The sequence below is a fragment of the Oryx dammah genome, unplaced genomic scaffold (assembly GCF_014754425.2).
Source record: "Oryx dammah isolate SB20612 unplaced genomic scaffold, SCBI_Odam_1.1 HiC_scaffold_27, whole genome shotgun sequence".
Lineage (NCBI taxonomy): Eukaryota > Metazoa > Chordata > Mammalia > Artiodactyla > Bovidae > Oryx > Oryx dammah.
In genome coordinates this window covers 55,325,570-55,340,117 of record NW_024070211.1, presented here as the reverse complement: position 1 = coordinate 55,340,117, position 14,548 = coordinate 55,325,570, and positions in this window count along the sequence as shown.

Genomic DNA, 14,548 nt, shown 5'->3' with positions numbered 1-14,548 from the left:
TCCCTGTCACAGAAAATGTAGCTTTCCTTATCTGTAAGGTGTCTTAATTTAGTGGAAAATAGAATTGAGTCCACTGCCCACTCCCTGTTCCAGGAATGTTTTTCTCAAAATAGGAAATATATAATGTGTAGGCTGGGTGGCTAGAATTAGGTTGGATCAGTATGAAACAGGGAGATTTGTTTGCTTCAGAAAAAAATCTCCCACTGCCTTGGCTGCTGCAGAATCCAGGACAGATATCTGGACTCAGAAGTGGAGAAATCAACTATTCTGAGTGGATTAGTATAATGATGACTCTCCCTATGGATTCCCACATGCCCTTTTAAGGAAGCCTTTGTGGCCAGCTGGCATTTCTAGTTAAGATTTTGAAACCATTATTCTTAGTGCCTTCTCATATTGATTAGGTCAAAAGGGAAAGAAATGGAGACTTTGCTATTCAGATAGGCAGATCTTTCCTTCTCTCTTGGTTTTTCTAATGAACTCAAATATAAAGCTGGCTGATTCTCTAGACATCCAGACAAAATCAATCACCTCACAATGGAGAGGAAGAAAGTTGCAGATGCACCATTTTATGTCTGAGTTTTTTGGTGGGTTCAAAATACCCATCTGAGTAAAGACTACCAATTTATCAGAAGCCTTTGGATTTTTATTTACTACCTGTTGGATAAGAAAGGCTTGTATTTATTTTGATTGTTTCTGTACGTCATGGAGATGAAGATGTAAATCAGTCCATCTCCAGCACAAAGTCTTGGAGGAGAGATGGGGGAAAATGACTTACAGCATGCTTGGAATTTGGAGGGCCCGTAACTGAGAGACAGGGAGGGTCACGAACCGCAGCAGAAGTGTACGTTTCTTATTGAGTGAAGGATTTCCATGTAACATGACTCATGGAATGCAAATAAAACTTGTACCTTAGGAAAAGAAACTTCTTTCTACTGCCCCAGATCTCTCAGCGGAAAACTTCATTCCTCTATTAAAAAAGAAATGCGCTTTGCAATTTATAAAGTCTATTGCTTTTTCTTTAAGTTGAATGTTAACGTTCTGCCTTGTGCCCTTAACTTAATGGACATTCTCAAAATTGGCAGCTTCTCTTTCATGCGGGAAGAAGGAATAATTCTGAATTAAGAGCACCAAAATAGGTTAAGGATACATTATGTCAGAGGCTGTAGATTGTTAACAAGCCAAGGAAGCACAAGTCATAGGGTATAATACAATTAAAGGCAACTGGGTAAGATTGCCAGCCATTCCATCTCAATGACTTCACCTGTTGATGTAAGAGGTGACCCTTTCCAGTCTGTCTAAAATTTGATGGAGTCCTAGGTGTTTTTTTCTAATTTCTGAGTGAATCGCAAGTAGCATAGCAGCTACTGTGGGTGCCCTGCCTAAATTTCTTTCCATTTCTTCTTCAGCTGCTGTTGGTGGCTAAAGACTCACAGCGGCATGCCCCACTTCTCTCCTCTTTCTCTGTCCTCTTCCAGAGAATTGCTGATGGCAGCTGCATCTCCCAAGAGGTTATGCAGCTAGTGATTGATGGATATGGGGCTACAAATAGCTGGCCCTCTTGAATCAGAGGAGAGGGTCATAATTAGTTCTGTGGTGTGATCACATGGATCAAGTCAAGAATGGTCTGTATATGGGAACATCCTTTCTCAGCCCTTTCCTCTGTCCTCTCCTGCTTGTCATTCCCTGCCCTGAAGACCTTTTCCTGAAGCGCTCTCCTTCAATGAACTTCAGGCACCTACTGTCTTAGGCTTTGATTTTCCATACTTATGATAGTGAGTCTGCCCATATATTTTAACTTATTTTGTCCTGACGAATTAAACAATACAATGTTGCTTTCAACCAGAATTCTGGCAATAATAAACTATTCTCTCTGAATTGTTGAAGTCTATTCTGTTGACCCTTAATAAGCCTTTGTAACAGAAGAAAAGTTCCTTCAGTTCAATAGTGTTCTCTGTGCAGCCTATATCCATCAGCATATAGAGAAGAAGCATGGTTGGCAAAGGACCAAAGCCACAAAGGTTGGAAATTTGAACTCTGACTGATATCTGTTCCCTTCCTTTCAACTGTGGTAGTTTGTCTAATATTAACTCTATTTATAGCACTGTTTCTAAAAGCTTGGATTTCCAAGTTAGAATGATATCCTGTCATAATAGGAACATTTATTATGGCCTTAGTATATGGTAGTCATCTGGATGATATGATAAAAGATTTTCACTTGGAATCAAACAGTCCATCCAAGCCTGAAATGGTATGTATTTCTGGGGTCTTTTGTAATTAGAAATCTGATTGTGTAAATGTCTGAAAATCTGTACTGGTTTTAAAGATAATGGCTTAGAGCCCATTCTAATTCAGCTAAATTTTGCAAAATTTGAAGGTCTCCTTGTATTCCTATCAGCTAGTGGTACAAGGGTGGGCTGATTCAGCAAGTGGAAGAATGGTGATTCTAGCTGACAGGCACAGTCCTCAAGGAAATGTCAGGTTGACCCTGATGCTTAGAAAAACAGAGCATACATAGAGTTGTTAAAAAAAGGACACAGGGAACAGAAATATTTTAAAGGAAGCATTTCTGTTGCATTGGGCAAGGCTTCATGATTTCACAGTGGCAGTCTGAATCTTTCACAGACATCAAAACTGGGCTTTGAACCAAATATAATGTCCAAATATGCTAACTGATGCACTGAATTAAATATTACTGATTCTCAATACAATATTTTTGTCTAGAGAAATTATAAAATTCTTTGATTCCACCATGCTATGGCTTATTTATAATCAATATCTTCTAATTAAATCTAAAATGTTCTTTTTAGAGCAAGCAGGTGCTTGCTGTTTTGTATTTAGACATGTGATGTTCATTTTGGTTGAATATTTTCATTCTTGCAAGTGATTTTTGCTGGATTTGGAGGATGAAAAGTTGTTAGCATTTAATTTTTGAGATTTATCCATATAAAGGTCAGTACTGAAAAGTCAGAGAATTGTTTTTAATATTATATAATTTATGATTTATTTGTGAAAATCACATAATTTCTTGTTCTAAGATTTCCCAGGGATTCTGTTTCAAAAGATAACTGCTTTTTAAAGAAATACAAACCCATTGTTTGTTGTTGTTGCATTTCCAAACAAAAAGGCTTGGAACTTATTCTTTATTACCAAGAAACTAGTAGTTGTTCAATCACTAAGCATGTTTGACTCTTTGTGACTCCATGGACTGCAACACACCAGGTTTCTCTGTTCTCCACGATCTCCTGGAGTTTGCTCAAACTCATGTCCATTGAGTCAGTGATGCCATCCAACCATCTCATTCTCTTTCACCCTCTTCTCCTCCTGCCCTCAGTCTTGCCCAGTATCAGGGTCTTTTCCAATGAGTCTGTTCTTCACATCAGGTGGCCAAAGTATTGGAACTTCATTCAGCATTGATCCTTCCAATGAACATTTAGGGTTTATTCCTTTAGGATTGACCGGTTTGACCTCCTTGCTGTCCAAGGGACTCTCAGGAGTCTTCTCCAGCACCACGATTTGAAAGTATCAATTCTTCAGTGCTGAGCCTTGTTTGTGGTCCAACTCTCACATCCATACATGACTACTGGAAAAACCATAGCTTTGACTATATGGACCTTTGTCGGCAAAGTGATATCCCTGCTTTGTAACACACCGTCTAGGGTGTTCTGGCTTTCCTTCCAAGGAGCAAGCATCTTTTAATTTCATGGTTGTATTCATCATCCACAGTGATTTTGGAGCCCAAGAAAATAAAGTCTGCCAATGTTTCCATTTTTTCCCCACCTATTTGCCATGAACTGACAGGACCAGATAACATGATCATAGTTATTTGAATGTTGAGTTTTAAGCCAGCGTTTTCACCTCCTCTTTCACCTTCATCAGGAGGCTCTTTAATTCTTGCTTGCTTTCTGCCATTAGTGTGGTGTCATCTGCATATCTGAGGTTATTGATATTTCTCACAGCTATCTTGATTCCAGCTTGTGATTCATCCAACCTGGCATTTCACATGATATACTTTGCATATAAGTTAATTAAGCAGGGTGACAATATACAGCCTTGATGTAGTCCTTTCTCAATTTTGAACCAGTCCATTGTTCCATGTTTGGTTCTAACTGTTGCTTCTTGATCTGCATACAGGTTTCTCAGGAGATAGGTAAAGTGTTCTGGTATTCCCATCTCTTTAAGAATTTTCCAGTTTGTTGTGATCCACACAGTCAGAGGCTTAGCATAGTCAGTCAAGGGTTAGATAACATAAAATATTTCTGAAAGTTGGGTAATTCCTATGCTGTTTGACAGAAAGAAAACAAGATCGAGTGAGTCAAAAGAAAAAGAATTATTTCAGAAAATCTGAATTATTCCTATACTTTCCCTGTGGCCTGCATGCATTTTATAACCATATCAATCAAAATGAAAAATCTGCTAAATTTTGAAAACAAGAATTGTGGTGCTGACAAAATGTTTGTGTTTAAGTTTTATCAGACAAAAGTTGTAAATATAAAGGTGAACCTGAAATTTTACATTTTAATGTTCTGTGTGATTAGAATGATTTATTTTTTAACTTTTATATTTGTAAGATTTATTGAAAGGAAATTCAGTGGCATTTGAAATGTTAAAATCCCATGAGAGTGAAATGTTGACAGGCGAAGCATCTCTAGTAGCATTTTTCTGAGTTCCTTTTTAGGGTAAAATAATAGGTAAGATTCTTCCCTGGTGGCTCAGAGGGTAAGAGTCTGCCTGCAGTGTGGAAGACCCAGGTTTGATCCCTGGGTCAGGAAGATCTCCTGGAGAAGGAAATGGCAACCCACTCCAGTATCCTTGCCTGGAAAATTCCATGGACGGAGGAGCCTGGCAGGCTACAGTCCATGGGGTTGCAAAGAGTTGGACACGACTGACTGACTTCACTGGATCCAGTGGGTAAGAGGAAGGAGACATGTTATAGTAATTATATCTTCTTTGAGTTGGTTTAAAATATTGGTTTAATATTTAATTAAAAACTTTCCTTTTCATGATTATTTCTTGCCTATTTTTGGAAATAAACTATGATTTCTTGAACTGGAACTAGAACTCCACTATTAACCTCTCTTAGAGGTTTGGTTAAGTAATTGACCAGACTAATGGTTTTTAAGTCATAAATGCAGGTTAATCATCTATGAATAATTCTTTATGTAGATACAAATATGGTAGTACAAATCATTGATATAATGGAAGTTTTAAAATAGTTAAAACTAAACTATATATGTTCATTAAAAAGTCAACGATAATCCAAGAGATAAATACTTCTTCAGAAATCATCTGATATGTTTACATTTATTTGACTGTTAGAGCAGATTTTCTTCTATAATTAAAGTGTTTAACATCAAAATTAATTTTCATTCTTTGAGTTTCTACCAACTAATGACATAGTGTGGTCATCTATAAATACTTGGTGTTGAAGGTCAGACACTCTAGAAATAAAATGTTTATTTTATGCAGTTAACTTACTAAGTGAGTAAACCACATTCTGGATAACTGGGAACTATCTTCAAGTGCGAAAATATACAAAAGTATGATAGTTTCATGCACAAAAGTGCAAAAGTCTCCAAGCCTCTGTAACACATCATGGTTATTATTTCATTGTGTATATAAAATATTTTCTAAATTAAGTCATACAGATTCTCAAACCATATAATAAAATCTAGTGTAGCTGTACTGAGACCAGATGAAATTGTATGTTTACAGGTTACCTGCTCCCCTTCCTTAGGGCCATCTCTAGGATGTAGAGGGCCTTGGGAAAAATTTCATTTTGCAGAGTTTCTGTCTATAAAAATTTCTTTAAAAGAGTGTTCATGGACCTATATAAGGTATGGCAATTTCAATCAGCTGTCACAATAATGGATAAAGTAGAACTATTTACATATTTGTTTGTTGTCTGCTGCTGCTGCTGCTAAGTTGCTTCAGTTGTGTCCGACTCTGTGCGACCCCATAAACAGCAGCCCACCAGGCTGCCCCATCCCTGGGATTCTCTAGGCAAGAATACTGGAATGGGTTGCCATTTCCTTCTCCAATTTGTTTATTGTCTAGGCATTGCATATAAAATATTTTCACAGTGGCTAGCACCTAGGTGCTGTTTCTTCTTGTTCTTTATTGTCAAATGCATGGTTCCTGGTTAATTTCATGTCTCCCACTATGTGAGGAGAAAGGTAGTAATACAATTATCGTTCATAATGTCATAGCTCTCCAGATTCAGTTTTAATGGAAACAATATAGATCTTCTTGCCTCTGTGTTTTCTAATGTCATTTATTTAAGGCTGGTTACATTTTTACTCATGAGTCTGCATCATCCATCATGCTATGATCACTGGTTTCCCAGGACTGTCTCAAATGTTGTTGCTGTGCTTTGCTGATGATGATCGCTAATGTGAGTCTTATCCAGTACATGCAGGAAGATAAATGATAAGTTGTTTTCTGGTCATGTCAAATTTAGTGTTCAGAATTTTATAGCATAAACAGAATGACGCATCCTTCAATTATGCCTTCTCTTGAACTCTTAGGTGGTAACCATGGCATTCTCAGATTATGTTCTCTTTCAATGTTGGGTATTTCTCTGCCTTTTACCACTTCTTCCAGTGGGGAAGATAGGAACAAGAAAAGTGGTCCTGTTTGTATAAGAAATGTCCATCCGTTGTCCAGCATGGCTTAAGACCAGCTTAGTGGGGAGCAATATCAACACATGATGTAGGGGAAGAGAGTTCGTGGATTGCAAGAATCTCTGGTTATAGGGGAACAAAAGGCTGGAAAACTCTTTTGGGAGTTTGTGGAGGGTGAGGCAACCCTGGGGAAAGAGGCTGACACATGATGCTGAACTCAAGGAGGAAGTGGAGTGACAGCCCTGGATGAAGGACACCTGCTGTCGCCTTGCCCCCTTGGCGCTGTAGACTACAGGTGGCACCTCGTTCTAAAAACTTTCCATCCAGCCCACATGCCTGACTCAAGCCCAGGGCTGGTAGTATACCATAGTATCCCAGAGCCCTAGATTTGTGCTGTGTCTCTCAGAAATGTGGGTTCCCCTAAATTGTCATGTCAGTGCTACTCCAAAGGTCCAGCCTCATTCAGAATCTCATAGCTTCATAAGAGAAATACTTTGCTGGCTAGGAGAGTTTTCCTCCTGAAGGCTCTTCTGGCTGTCTGGTTTACCTCTTGCACAGGATAGAGGCTTAGACAGCACCTGAAGGGGAGAAACAGAAAAGGGCCCACATGGGGCCTTATCGGACTGAATCTTCCTGTCTGATGACACTGCCAACCCTGAATGGTCCCAGGCACCAGAGGGGAACTTAGAATATTTTTTAAAATGTTCCTTAAGGTGTAGGACTCTCTGAGGAGCAGGCACGGGCCCGAGTCTCTGCTTGTCTGCGTCTGTATGGGATTTCCTTATAGCCTCTGGGTTGCGCTTCTGTCCCTGGCAGTGGCCTCATACAACCTTGGGGTTTATCTTAAATTGCTGCTAGGTTTTCATGTCCCACTAGTTAACCTGTAGAGATGTGTGTTTTTAGGACATCCCTTTGCAGGAAAGATGAGAAATTCTAAGCTTTTAAGAGCAAATCACACATTTTTCAAAATTAACAAGAGTTCTTAGGCATTCATATTAGGGTTAATGGTCCATCTCTACTTTCGAGCAGTGGACCAAGCTCTGAAGAGGAACTTTCAACTCATGGATGCCTCACTCAGAGAAAACACTGATGGAAGATGGGGCCGTTATTATTGCTTACTGTGTTTTTGTTTAAATTGATGAAAGCAGAGCAACTTGTCACTTCAGTGTAAAAACAATTGAATGTATGAGTTTTGTGGAAGCTTTAAGACTTGCAAGTTATGACCAGTAATGCAAATCTATTTTTTAATGTCTAGTCCCCATTTAAAGAACAGTGAAAGATAGTGGAAGGCTCTTTGTCTTTTTGTACTTAGGACAAACAATATGAAAAATTGGTATTCTGAAGCCATAGATCAAACATTGTAGTTTAAGAACTTTAGAATGACAGTAATTAGAAAGAAATGCATGTTTTTTATTTTGGAAAAAAGAAATAAAGTGATTTTTATTTTTTTGGTGTTGCTATGGACAAAGGATGTGGCAGTGGTCAGAAGGTAGAACTTTATTCTTGTTCTAAAGCATAGAAAAATTCCTGACTTTAATTTTAACTGATTTATTCTGCTTTTCTATTTTCTTCCTTCTCTTCCCTTCCTCCCCCCTTTCTCTATTCCTCCTTTCTCCTTCTTACCTTTTTCTTCTTTTTTGGTATTCTTCCTTTACATGTGAGGACATTCCATCAAGACCAAGATCTGTTTTGTATCCAAACAGATCACTTCCTCCAGAAATTGTTATTTAATTTTACCTTGGAGAAAAATTACTTGATTCTCTTCCAAAATAGGGATACCTGGGGAGCCCATCTGCTCTATGTGAAGTAGGTGTTTCAGGAGAACAATGGGTCTGATTCAGACTCTGAACACAGTTTAAAAATCCTTGAGATGATAAATAATCTGTCTTGGTTTTAAGGATGATTCATTCTTGATCACTTTGTTTATTTTTATGTAACTATTAAAGAAATAAAACACTAATCCTGTGTAGCTGTGAGAAAGACTAATGTAGATCCATATTTGCAACTAAGAAAAGCGTGCCCAGAAAGAGTAAATGAGAAAAATGAGGTGCCATCAGATCCTGGTTATTTAAATATAAAGAGAAAATATACAGGTGCATATATATCTTCTATATTTTTCCTGGAAGAATATATAAAAAAGTTTTGACTACAGTTATTACCACAGTATAGTGTTGGGGAGGTAGGAAAAGCCTAACTTCTTTAATTTCCATTCAGAACATTTTTGCATCACTTGAATTCCCTTACTATGCTCTATTTATATGGTAGGTAAAATTCTAAGACAGACCCAAGATTTATTACCTCCTTGGAGGACACACCCTGAATAATTCCCAGATCTGTGAATATGATACATTTTACTCTTGTGATTTTATTATGTTACGTGGTGTAATCTACTTTCAGTTCAGTTCAGTTCAGCTGCTCAGTTGTGTCCAACTCTTTGCAACCTGGTAAGGAATGTGAGCCACTACTAAAAGCTGAGAGCAATGCAAGGATGATAGCAAGGAAGTGGGGACTTCCATGCTATAGCTGAATGCAGGGAACTGAACTCACCTAACAAGAATGGGCTTGGAAGCAGATTTTCCTCAGAGCCTCCAGATGAGACACTATGATTTTAGTCTTGTGATCCATGAACAGAGAACCCACCATGTACAGCAGGGATTTGGGGGCATTAGGATTATGGACCACTCCCCCTACTTAATAATTCATTAAGTAAAATTTAATTAAATCAAATATCTTAGGAAGTGTTATTTTAAAAGTCCACCTCTATTGTAAAGAGAACATATACTCTTTCAAAGTGGGATGTAAAGTTACTTTACCTAAAGTAAGTCAGATTTTCTCATTGATTTCTATTGTATATTTTGTTCATTCATTCCTGTCTCATCGTAGCAAAGCTATTATATAACATAAATTAGCAATGTGTTTCCATGAGAGAAAAATTCCTTAAAATCCAACAAACAAAACAAAGCCCACAAATAAAATCAGTTTGATAACTTTTGGCAAGAGAGTGATTAAAAAGTAGTGTATTCCCGGGCATATTGGGATTGTAGAAGGGAAGGGTATGTCCTTTGGTTTGCAGTGAACCAGTGAAACTGGCACCTCCACAAGTCTTGGTATGTGGTGTGTGCTCCATGCTTACTTGTGAATTATTAATAAAATGAATGTGCTTGCTGTTGTTGTTGAGTTTCAAAGACTATAGGTTTTCTTCCATTCAGAGTCTCCCTTCCATGATTTTGTTTTATACTTCAGAGCAGAGAAATCTCTACTCTTGTATACTCAGTCACTTACCTGTACTTTCCACTGTCTAGGTTCCTTTCATCTTCATTCTGGAAATTCAGCCGAGCTACAGGATCTCCATTAACTATCTCAAGTGACTGTTTCTCAAATAACAATTTCCTTAAGGCTGAATTATTCTTGCATATTATTTGTTCCCTCTTGCTTTGCTTCTATAAATTCTTTGTGTAGGGGGCTCCCAGCACTTCCCCTTGCTCAGGAGATAGAAAGTTCCTAGATGGTAAAGACTCTTCTCTTATCAGTCTTATCCTCAGACCCAGCACATATAGATGCCCAATAAATGTTAATAAAATGGGTACTTTTATTGGGAAAATGTTTCTTGAGGATAAAAACTCCCTGTGGTTATTGGATAATTCAGGCCCAACTGCTTTTACTTAATATCTGCGATGTCTAGCTTACAAGGTAGTTGGGAAAGATCTTTCAATCTCTGACAATAAAAAGAGTGATACTAGAAAGAAAAAAAAAGAGAACTAAAGAGACAATAGAATTACATCCAATTTCTCTGGTTAGTTTTGGGGGCAATCCCATAAAGCTAAGCGTGAAAGTGAAAGTGAAGTCGCTCAGTTGTTTCCGACTCTTTGCGACCTACTAGGCCCCTCCATCTGCAGGATTCTCCAGGCAAGAATGCTGTAGTGGGCTGCCATTTATACTGCTTTTCTTCATTCATTCTGAGAAGGAAGTGGCTGGGGGACTTCTTTTTATTATGAAAGAATTTAAAATTTTTGATGTAAAGTCCCTAGGAAATTTGATTTTTCAAATAAGGGCACATTCCCCAGAATAAACTGCCATTCTCTGCATGTTCTTGGGGTTCTGGATCTGGTTACCCTCACTGGACCTTAGAGAACACAGATAATCCATGTACATCCATAGAGCTTCAGGTGGTTGCAAGCATAAAGTTTCTCCTTAACGAAGGACGTCTTGCCCCTTGTGCTAAATGGGTTATCAGGTTCCCCCCACCTCAACTCTGAGCTCTGAAATTTCAATTTAGCATCTAGAAAATTGAGCTGTGTTGTTTTCCTTTAGTACCTCATTACTAACAATAAAGAACTGAAGAACTGGCATATTGGCTGGCCATTTGGCTATGATGTATGGCAGACCAGAGTGCAGACTTGCTTTTTGTCTTCTGTAGGACCTCCAGGTTATTGATAGGAGGAGGCATTTTTCTACTGGAACATAAAAATGGGATAGTCACAGTATATGCTCAGTTTATCCCAAATACCTACCCTTTTGATACCCAGGGGCTCTGCAGGTAACCCACAAGTAGATACTGATGCTAATAACAGGAAGTGGTGCTTTCCCATAAGAGAACATAACCACCTTTCACTGTGACTGGTGACTGTCTCCTCAGGGCATTGATTATACAGCATTAACAGCAGTCTTTTCACAGATGCAGTTAGTGGCAAGAGAAATTTTCTTACAAGTTCTGGCAAGGGTATTTTTGCATTTTCTATTTCCCTAAGAAAAATTTTGTGTTTTTTCTCAAGGCAAATCCAATCCTGTCAGTAGCTCTCTATTCCCGTGTATGTGCCTCAGGGAGAGGAAGGAGAACCCAAGAGTTCTCACTTATAGTTCTGGAGTCAGAAACTGGTGGTCTTGCCAAGGCTACATGCAGACAGCAGACAGAGTTCCAATGGGCTTAAACAGTGTTTACGATGATTCAAACTAATTGCCAGAAATTAAAAAAGCCAGGAGGTTTTCATGTAAAAAAGAAATCTGAATTTTGGCTCTTCTTAACAGAAGTGGAAGCTTTGGCAGTACTGGGCCTGACTTCCCACATGGCAAATGGAGTTGGGTGGTGGATGCCAGTTTACCTCAAATCCAGGGTGGCTCTTGTTCCATCACTTTCTGGGAATTAGCAAATGCTCTGCCTCCAGGCAGATGAATGATGAGGCTGTCCGTAAGAGAGGTCAGAGCCCACTTGTAACTGCTTTGACACCCCCTCAAACCATGTTACTCCTGTGTGAGCCCTTCAGACATCTGAGTCTGTGACCATTGGCCAAAGCCCTGGGAAGACGCCACTGCCTACAGCATATATCTGAAGAATGAGGGCTGGCCTGGAGGGTTTTCTTTGACTGCTTGCCCACAGAAGTGGAGGCACCAGCATCTGCTTGACGTAGCTCCCATTTTCCCTGAGAAGACAGCTGGACGATTTTGTAGCAATCATCTTTGGAGGCCTGGTTTCTGTATCATCAGGGTTCATGCTATTCCCAAACCTCCACACTCCCCCCACCCCATGGTGATTTGCCATTCGCCCATAATTTCAGCCTATGAGAGGATGTGTCCAGGCAGGATAAAGTGTGATTTCTCTAGCATTACACAGGAATATGACTCCTTTAACTTGAAGAGTTTAAGGCAGACGTCTTGTCCCGTCTTTGAATTAGCCAGTTCCAGTATCTATCTCAGTTGACAGCTTGCACTTATTAAACTGTGCCCCACAGTGAACCCTGCAGCCACTGACAATGAACAACGCCAAGGAGCATAGGAGCCCCTCTGTGGCCTCAGCATATCTGAATAACAGTCTCTGTGTGGCTCTCTGAGAATCATGAACGGCTTTTTCTTACCATTAGTATGACAATCATTAAAATCATTTACAAAGTACAGCTGTATGTGGTGCTGTATAAGGGGTGATAAAATGAAGTTAATACCATACCATCAGAGAGCTTATAAAGTGATTCATAATTAAGCACAGTTGGGTAAGTGATATAATTAGGAGTCTGTTTTGGTAGTTTAGCATGGATTTCAGACTGGGGTTGAGCACAGACTATCACACCCAATAGTTACATGAACTTGAATAAGTCTTTGAACTCTGTGGCCTTCAAAAGGAAAAACAGTTAAATTGTAATATGATGAATGAGAAATTCCAATAGTTAAGAATGCTGGAATTCCCTCACTCTCCCCACTGGTTTGAGTAGTAGATTAACTTCAAAAGTCTCAAGTGTAAAAACAATACCTTTTTAATAGGATTCATTTAATTAAATGAGACAGTGCTTGTGTCTAGCATGTGGTAGGTACTCAGTACACTTGACCATTGGCTAACCCCGCCTGGTGTAAAGTAAGCTGTCAGAAAGGTTGTTCCCTCTCCCCTATTGTTTGTGTCTTCATGCTTTGGGCACTGTGAATTTTACCAAGTAGGAAAAACAAATGGCTATGTTGCTCAATAAATATTGAATTGATTTACAGTGGAAAGTCTTTAAGCAATATAAATATCAAGCTGTTTTGCTAAAGGTATAGCTTCTTAATTGGGGTAGTTTGTGTGCAGAGTTAAAGGTAACTTTAGAGTTTCAAATACTATAGGATAAGGCAATGGTTAAAACAAAAATAAGAAGAATGTATCTCTAATAATATGACTTATTGCCTGTTCCCTTTAGAAATGAGGTCCTCGCTGCAGAAGTCTCTATCTTGATACCCAGATCAAGCAGTATACAAAGGTCCAATGCCAATTTCATCTAAAACTTGTTTTGCAGTGTCAGAGTCTTGGTTTTTAGGAAAAGACTTGTGGTTGCTATGGAACTGTTAATAATGATTGCTGCCTATACCTCAATTCCTCATACTCCCAATCTCCAACATAAAATCACTTAGACTTGGGCTGCAGGGCAGTAAACAAACTTTTGAGCAAGAATTAACTGGGCCTGGGCATTAGTGTCCTAATGTACCAAATGACATTTGTTATAACCTTTACTTGCACTAGCAGCTTGGCTATGTCAAAGGAGCTTTTAGTTTCCTGATAGTAAACTGAAATATAGGAGGGTCAAACCTTATTCTGTATGAACATCGCTCAAAGCAGAAACATTTTGAGCTTTCATCTTACAATAAATGTAAAAAAAAAATTTTTTATTTTGCATAGAACTGGCCTTAGTGCCAGTCTTTTATTTTTATTTAGAAAAAGAAATGCAACCCTAGACTAGATTCAAAAATGGAAAGGGAGAGAAGAAAATATTCCTGTTGAAATATATGTCTATATATTTAAAAAATAAGATCTCATGGAAAAATGACATCTTTGCTGTATTTCTGTGAGATGTAATCCATGTAATCAGGGTCAGTATCAGTTCAGTTGCTCACTTTCTTCCAAGGAGTATGTGTCTTTTAATTTCATGGTTGCAGTCACCATCTGCAGTGATTTAGGAGCCCAAGAAAATAAAGTCTCTCACTGTTTCCATTGTTTCCCCATCTATTTGCCATGAAGTGATGAGACTGGATGCCATTATCTTCATTTTCTGAATGTTGAGTTTTAAGCCAGTTTCTTCATTCTGCTCTTTCACTTTCATAAAGTGGCTCTTCAGTTCCTCTTCACTTTCTGCCATAAGGGTGGTGTCATCTGCATATCTGAGGTTATTGATATCTCTCCCAGCAATCTTGATTTCAGCTTGTGCTTCATCCAGCCTGGCATTTTGCATGATGTTCTCTGCATATAAGTTAAATTAAAAGGGTGACAATATACACCCTTGACATACTCCTTTTCCCAATTTGGAACCAGTCTGTTGTCCCATGTCCAGTTCTAACTGTTGCTTCTTGACCTGCATAGAGATTTCTCTGGAGGTAGGTAAGGTGGTCTGGTATTTCCATCTCTTAAATAATTTTCCACAGTGTATTGTGATCTACACAGTCAAAAGCTTTGACATAGTCAATAAAGCAGAAGTTGA